The sequence below is a fragment of the Lepisosteus oculatus genome, chromosome 9 (genome assembly GCF_040954835.1).
Source record: "Lepisosteus oculatus isolate fLepOcu1 chromosome 9, fLepOcu1.hap2, whole genome shotgun sequence".
Taxonomy (NCBI): domain Eukaryota; kingdom Metazoa; phylum Chordata; class Actinopteri; order Semionotiformes; family Lepisosteidae; genus Lepisosteus; species Lepisosteus oculatus.
The window spans coordinates 30,904,425-30,912,361 of NC_090704.1; the positions used below are offsets into that span (position 1 = coordinate 30,904,425).

A 7,937-nucleotide genomic window follows, 5' to 3' on the forward strand; every position below is an offset into this window, starting at 1 on the left:
CTGCCCCTTCCTGAGTCTCACTCTCACACTGACACTCCTGTCTCACTCTGCCCCTTCCTGAGTCTCACTCTCACACTGACACTCCTGTCTCACTCTGCCCCTTCCTGAGTCTCACTTTCACACTGACACTCCTCTGTCTCACACTGCCCCTGCCTGAGTCTCACTCTCACACTGACACTCCTCTGTCTCACTCTCACACTGACACTCCTCTGTCTCACACTGCCCCTTCCTGAGTCTCACTCTCACACTGACACTCCTCTGTCTCACACTGCCCCTTCCTGAGTCTCACTCTCACACTGACACTCCTCTGTCTCACACTGCCCCTTCCTGAGTCTCACTCTCACACTGACACTCCTGTCTCACTCTGCCCCTTCCTGAGTCTCACTCTCACACTGACACTCCTGTCTCACTCTGCCCCTTCCTGAGTCTCACTCTCACACTGACACTCCTGTCTCACTCTGCCCCTGCCTGAGTCTCACTCTCACACTGACACTCCTCTGTCTCACTCTCACACTGACACTCCTCTGTCTCACACTGCCCCTTCCTGAGTCTCACTCTCACACTGACACTCCTCTGTCTCACACTGCCCCTTCCTGAGTCTCACTCTCACACTGACACTCCTCTGTCTCACACTGCCCCTTCCTGAGTCTCACTCTCACACTGACACTCCTCTGTCTCACACTGCCCCTTCCTGAGTCTCACTCTCACACTGACACTCCTCTGTCTCACACTGCCCCTTCCTGAGTCTCACTCTCACACTGACACTCCTCTGTCTCACACTGCCCCTTCCTGAGTCTCACTCTCACACTGACACTCCTGTCTCACACTGCCCCTTCCTGAGTCTCACTCTCACAGTGACACTCCTGTCTCACACTGCCCCTTCCTGTGTCTCACTCTCACACTGACACTCCTCTGTCTCACACTGCCCCTTCCTGTGTCTCACTCTCACTCTGACACTCCTCTGTCTCACTCTCACACTGACACTCCTCTCTCTCACACTGCCCTTCCCTGTGTCTCACTCTTGCACTGTTTCACCCCTCTCTCTCATTCTGACACTCCTCTCTCTCACACTGCTTGTCCCCTGTGTCTCTCTCACTGTTCACCCCTCTGTCTCACTCTGACACTCCTCCCTCTGTGCCTTTCTGTAACACACAGCCTCCTTCTCTTCTCTCTGCTCTCTGAGTCCTGATGGACGACATGAGTCCACGTTCACATAAAATTACATTTTCATTCGGAAAACACAGAGGGCACTGTGCAGCCGACCTGGACACGATGGTAAAAGAAATAAGTTCTGGCAAAAAAGCAGTCTTTTCATTTTCTACAGATCTGATGTTTGATCTCCTCCAGAGCTGTAATAATCCTCTTCTGTTGAGAACTGACACCAACAAAGACGTTTCTCACTGAGGCATCACAGGGCGAGAGTCTCAACCTAGAGGAAAGTCTACAAATAGCGGCACAGCCCCTTCTGTATAAAATCCCATGAGATACTTGTTTCCCTTCATCTTGTGGTTGTACAACCGTGCGCGGTGCACAGGGCCCGAGCGCGGACGCGAGGCGAGACCCCCTCTCCCTCCCAAGCCCTCCTGGTCACCCAGGTCAGAGCTGCTGAGTAAACACTCGCAAGCCAGTCATTCAGGGCAGTTCCCAGGCCCATGAGAAAGAGAGCAGTGCGCTTTCTTGCAGGGCCTGGGGCGGCTCAAGCTCATCAAGCACGGCCCAGGGCCCGTGAAAGCACAGGGATTAGCTCCTGGCCTCTCTCCTTGCCTTGCACAGAGAGGGGCGCGCAGGGCTGGCACGCCACTCCGCACGGATGAAGGCTGGGGCCGGCCCACACCGCCGCCAGCGGGCAGACAGTTCTCACGCTCACTGCGCCAGGTGGGAATCTGGGGGCGAGGAGGGGAGGCCCAGGCAGGAAGAGAGCTTGTGACACCGCCCGCAGACCAGATAACCTTTCCACAGCGCCACAACCGTCACTAACGAGAGCTCAAATGAGGAAGGGAGAGCAATTTCTCAACTTCACGGAGACAGGTACGGAGACACCCCTGAGGGTCTGGGATCTTTGAACAAAACAGTCTGGGAGGATAACTGTCATAACAAAAGGAACCAGTTTTTGCTCCAGAGACTTTCCTTGCTCATGTACAGGAAAACTGTACAGTCTATCCATCCATTTTCTAATCTCTGGATCCAATTCAGGGTCCCGGAGAAGCCAGAGCCTCGCACAAAGAAGGATACACCCACACCAACCTGGAGAGAACATGCGAACTCCACACAGACATCACGCCAGGTCCGGAACTGAAGCCAGGACCCCACCAATGGGAGGGAGCAATGCTAACCACTGGAACACTGTGCTGCTTCAGTGGTAAAGTCTTGTTTCCTAAAATATCTGTGAAACCACAGGCTCTGTCTGACACTGACACATCTGGGAGGGTTGAGGTAATTGTCTGTTTTAAGTGGGAACAAAGGGCTTTAGGCATACAGTCTCCAGGTGGCTTCCCAGCTCTTGCTGGTAGAGCAGTATAAGTAGCTACTGCGAGGCTATTAGGCTCTAATCTCAGGATAGTGCAAATCTCCATGAAGCTCTCTGGCTTTCTGGTCGAGTTACAAAAGAGCAGAGTAAACAGAGCAGGGGGACAACAATGACAGGTCTAATGTCTTAATACTAAGATGTCAACACCCTGCTCACTGCCCACTCCCAGCCTGCATTGCTGCAGTAGATGGCTCCTACATTACAGGGAGACCACTGGCACAACACACAATTAATCTTAACCGATTATACAACACTCCCTGCAAGGATTTAAGAACATCAGAAGGTTTTTGAAATCAGGGGAGGCCATGTGGCTCAACCAGGTAGCTAGTAACCAATGGAACCCAGGATCTCATCCAACACTGAATAACACTAACACTGAATATGTGGAAATAATTTGCAAACACACAACATAGTAGCAGGTGTCTGAAATTATACACGATTCTGCCTCCATTTTGTGCAGTCTGACAGTCTGAGCAGGTACTACAGCAGCCAGGAAGATGATATCTGTGCACTGGGCCCTTTCCTTTCTGGGTCTTTCTTTTGTGGAGTTTTTCAGGACGTGGATACTTGGGTTTGGAGACCAGGCAGCCCAAGTTACTGCAATGTATATCCCTTACAGATTAAATCCAATCATTACCTTTCAGGAAAACTTAATCACTGAAGACCGCATTCGCTAGATGCATAGATATGCACATATACATATAGAAGCTATCCATGCCTCCAGTGAGAAGGTTTAAGACCAGTCAGACCCTGCCACATCACCTGGCTCTACCCAACCTGCTCTCTATAGAGAGTCTGCTCTAGTTCTGTTTTTTGTTCCTTGAGAATCAGTCTCTTCTCTGTAGAGCACTTGACTAAATTAGCTTAATCAACAGGCCCCTGGGAATCATCACTCTGGCACACGGTTGGCTGTGAGGACTGTGGCTCCCCCTTCCCCGGAGCCGAGGGCTGCTGGAGGATGCCAGGCCCTATGCTCTCTCTGGGTCCGTCTGGCTGCCGCGTCAGGACGGAGCGGACAGAGACGTGCACTGGCACTGCCTGGCCTCCCTCAAACTGCTGCTGCCGCCTGGGCCCCATGAAACTCTGCCCCTCGTGCCAGAAGCTGGCATCTCAACTGAATTCTCCCCATAGAAGGAAATGAAGCATGAGCCCGCGCCGGTGTTTTAACATTCACTGGCTCCCGTCCTCACCAGCGCGGTCTCTCTGCTGTGGAGAGGCAGGGCAGGCCGATCACTAAATCCTTCAGCACCCCCCTCTTCTCTGACCTTTCAGTAACACTGGATTTGCTTCTTTCCACTCAAAGAAGCTCCCTTGTCTGCACACAGCCAGGATCCTTACTAAGCTGCGCAGACTCCAGATAAGGAAGGATGTGTCTGACACAGGGACAGTGAAGGTGTGTTGCTACCTGAGAGCGAGAGGGAGTTGAAATCACACAGTTCACAGTAAGGATCAATGACAGTTGTGTAGAAATCTACCTATTGTGCAGTACATGTGCTGCAGGATCTGTACAGGAAGTGAATAGCCAGTTTTCCAAGGAAAAAAAAAATGGTTAGAAGTGCCGAATAATAATAGGTGGTCGCAGAAGGTCATTAAAAAAATCGTACATATTATTATTGAAAAGATCCGTCTGTTTTGGTGAAATGTGACATCATTCCCGCAGCCCAGCCTGAGCAAGGTTGGAAGGGGTGTTTGGAGAAGCAGATTCCTCGGCTCTTACCAGCCGCAGACGGGGCAGTGGGAACTGATCCAGCTGGTGGTGACGGGAATCCACCAGGAACCCCAGACTGCAGTCAGACCAGAGCTCGCTCTGCCTGCATGGCCAGGGATTAGCAGCGTCTCTCGCAGACTCCACACCTCAGACAAAGCAGCACAACTGGTCTGCACACAGAGCTGGGTGAGCAAGCAGCTGTCAGAATGCCATTCCACACCACTGCAACCAAACCTTCCCCCAACTACTGTACAGCCCCCCCAATTACTTGAAAAGGGCTTGAAACCTCCAGTCCAAGATTGCCTAAGAAAGAATCCAGAATTGAGTGTCAACACCATGAAAAGTCTGCTCCAGAGGACAGTGGGCTCCGCACCCATCTATTAACATTGCTTACAGAAGCAACCTGGTTTTCCTTAGAGGTCTCTCGTCCTACTATTGACCAGGTGCAGCCTTGCTGTCCTTCTGAGATCTGAAGAGTGGAGAATTTTACATATGCTCAAGAACGAAACAGCACACATATTCAAGTTAGATGGATCTTAATTGTGCTGTCATAAGAAATTACTAGCCCCCCAACAAAATTGCCCACTAAAAATTTTTGCTTTAAGAATGTGAGGCAACTAGTCTGCGGATGTGCAGATCTGTAAGAGGCACATTGGTCGGTTTTTATCACTCAGATGCAGACACTAGGAGCACCTGTGTGCAGTATATCCCTCTTTCTCTCCCACTATCCCTATCGGTCTCTTTCCTTTTAAGTTGTTGGAGCAGTTTTGTCCGTTTGTTTTCTGCATAACACCTGACTTAATTAGCTTCTTCAATATTTCCTGGTGGTTTGCAGAAGCACAGGAAAATAAAGCATGATTTGCTCTAAAATAAATGCCTCTCTTCTATTCCTATTTCTTCTTTTCTCTTCCCTGGGTTATAGTCTGGAGACCACCCAATTATACTAATCAGAAGAGGTACAAAGCAAGGCTGGGCACCAGAACTGGTCAGACTCAGGAAGTTAAACAGGCGAGTTAAACATGGGTGGAACAATTTACTGAAGCCACACTTTTTAAGGAAGATCTGGGATTTAAGGTATAAGCCAGGTGCTGAATAGCCTCTATTCAGTGTTTCAACACCTCTTCTCATCAACATTGAAACCAGACTCCCATCTTGCACACATGTTAAAATGCATAGATTAACCAGCAAATCCAATCTACAGATCTCTAAACTATCATATTGAAGTTATAAGAGGTTCCAAGGTTAATACAGCAGAAAACACCACACACTGTGCCTAACGTGCTTCACAATTTCAAAGAATTAACTATTTTTGACTGTTCAGCTCAGTGGTTCTCAATCCTGTCCCGAGTTGAAAAGCTTAATGAAATATCTCATTGTTATGAAGCATCTGCTAATTAGGCAGTTCACTGTTCAACACTGCCCTCATTCAGGTGTGTGAGCTGAAAAACACTGTGAGAGGTGCCTGATCCAAAGTCATTCCCTGTTCCCCGTGTCTGTTCATCATCAATTCATCATGTCTACTAAGACATGTTTACTTGGAAATCAAGATGAACATTCAGATTGTTCTGTGTGCTGAAGCTGTCAGAAATAAGCACTTAAACTTAAAGGTGTTCTTGTCAGCAAGGACTGAGAGCAGAAAAAAAGCCTAAACCAGCAACAGATCAGCTACTGGCAGAGTCCACTAGCTCAGGTTTGTCACCAACAGACAAGGCATATGGAGTGTGTCATAACAGGAAAAGCAATGATCTCAGTCTTGGTGCTTCTCTATTGAATCCCTAATAAACTGGTTTTCCAATAACCCTTAAAGTCTTCCACACCTCTTCCCCTTGCATTAAGCATTCACAAATCACCAGTCATTATTTGCATTAGAAATGCTGAACCTTTATAAATCGCGCAGCAGAAACTCTGCCGGGTGAGTGAAAAGAAAGCTTTCCCAAAACTTAAACAACAATGTGAACAACGACAGGAAGCTCAAAATGCACTTATGCTCGGCGGCCTGGGTTCTCCATCATTGCCTTGAGGAGTATAGATCCTGAAACTCAGCTGCCCGCACAGCAGAAGAGACAGGGCTGGGCACGTGTTGCACGCTGGACGCCGGACACAAAGACAGCGTCTGACAAGGCCTTTCCAGAGAGACGAGATAAGGCAAGGCCGTAATTAAAGGATCCTGAGAGACACAGAGACAGCCGGAGCTCCTCCTCGTAATTAAACTGGAGGAGCGCATCACTGCCGGCTTCTCCGAGAGATAAGGCTTAGCCTTTAACAGCCTCTGCAGGCGTTCGGAGCTGCAGACTACAACACACACTCACGGCCTCCGCCACACTGCACTGCCTAACCTTTCCCTCCACGAAACCTCATTAAGACGGAAAGGTCATTATGAAACGGTTGTCAGCAGAAAACGCACTGCCCGGTTCGTGCGTCATCTCTGATTTACATGTTTTTCAAAAAAAAAAAAACCCGAAACAAAAATTACTTGAAATGATTAGCAGGGAAGAGGGACAGAAATTGTTGCTGCGTCCGAAAGCTGTTTGCTAAAGTTCTTCTCAATGTGAAAATACAGAATGGCGAGGTTTTCTGTGTATTCTATTAAAGACTGGAATGAGACAGTGGTGTTAAAACACACCGATTTTCTTTATTAAAACAAAGTCAGACAAAACCTATTTAATCATAATCCTCAGACTTACATGCTGCTTTTCTGGACACTCCACTCACGTCACTTCATGGGCAATGGAAACTTGCCTCCACCACCACCAACGTGTAGCCTGGATAATACATGATAATTATGTGTACCTCAGGACTGATGTTTTATGGAAACAGGTTTTATTTGGTGGGTCAAAAGCAATTCACTTTCACAGCCTTTAAACTACTATACTTAATGTACATCACTTATCAAATAAACACACAGATGTAACCATGCATTGTCCTGTAAATCAGTCATATAACACTCTGTGAGGCATATTCTTACTACCTGGATCCTTTAATTATGTTATTAGTGGGTCCTGTACATTCATGGCCCCAGAGTGATCCTGAGTGGACGCAAACTACAGGGTCCTGTGTGGATACTGTGGGACCTTCGTTCACATACTGAACTAGGCGCAATGGCATGTTTAATAAACAGGACTCTTCAGTAGAAAGATTAGACAGGCCTTGTGATGAAGCAAAGAATACTGACCCATGCACACCTCACAGACAGTTCCAAAGAATCTAAAGAATGCATTAAAACCGACCCAACTCAGGAAGGGAACAGTGGAGAAAGCCGGAAGGATGTTTGCCGAGTTCTCTGCAGGGATTAGCAGGTGGTTTAAGGAGTCGATTATCCCCTGCGCAGTACCCTGTGCGATACTGTGCTGCTCAGTGCAGACTGGCCCCACACACAGCTGTAGGTGCGCCACACCCTCTGCTCTGCTCTGCTCTGCTCTCTCTGGCCCTCCTGCGCTGACGTGTGAAAGAGGCTGGACAATAGCCACCAGATCCTAATCCCCTCCCTGAGCCCAGCACCATTGTCCGGGGAAGTAGACAGATTTCGGAGTCCACTGCCTAGGAAAGCCTGCGCCGAGCAGGTGGGCCTGGCACCTATTGTCTTGGTAGGGGTTCCAAATACAAAAAATACACAAATAAAAACTTAGAGGGCATTACTGCCGACATACACTCCCTTTAACCTGCACGTTGACGGTGTACAGCCCGGTTTCCACTTCACACAGG

The 7,937-nt window shown here is 48.7% G+C and overlaps 1 long non-coding RNA gene across 1 annotated transcript; it reads left to right on the top strand.

Moving 5' to 3' along the window:
• Positions 1–885: 885 nt before the first annotated feature.
• On the top strand, positions 886–4,956 carry LOC138241152 (uncharacterized). Its single transcript, XR_011190330.1, has 3 exons — positions 886–2,028; positions 2,194–2,359; positions 3,403–4,956. It is a non-coding gene; the product is annotated as an uncharacterized lncRNA (long non-coding RNA).
• The last annotated feature ends 2,981 nt before the right edge of the window (positions 4,957–7,937 follow it).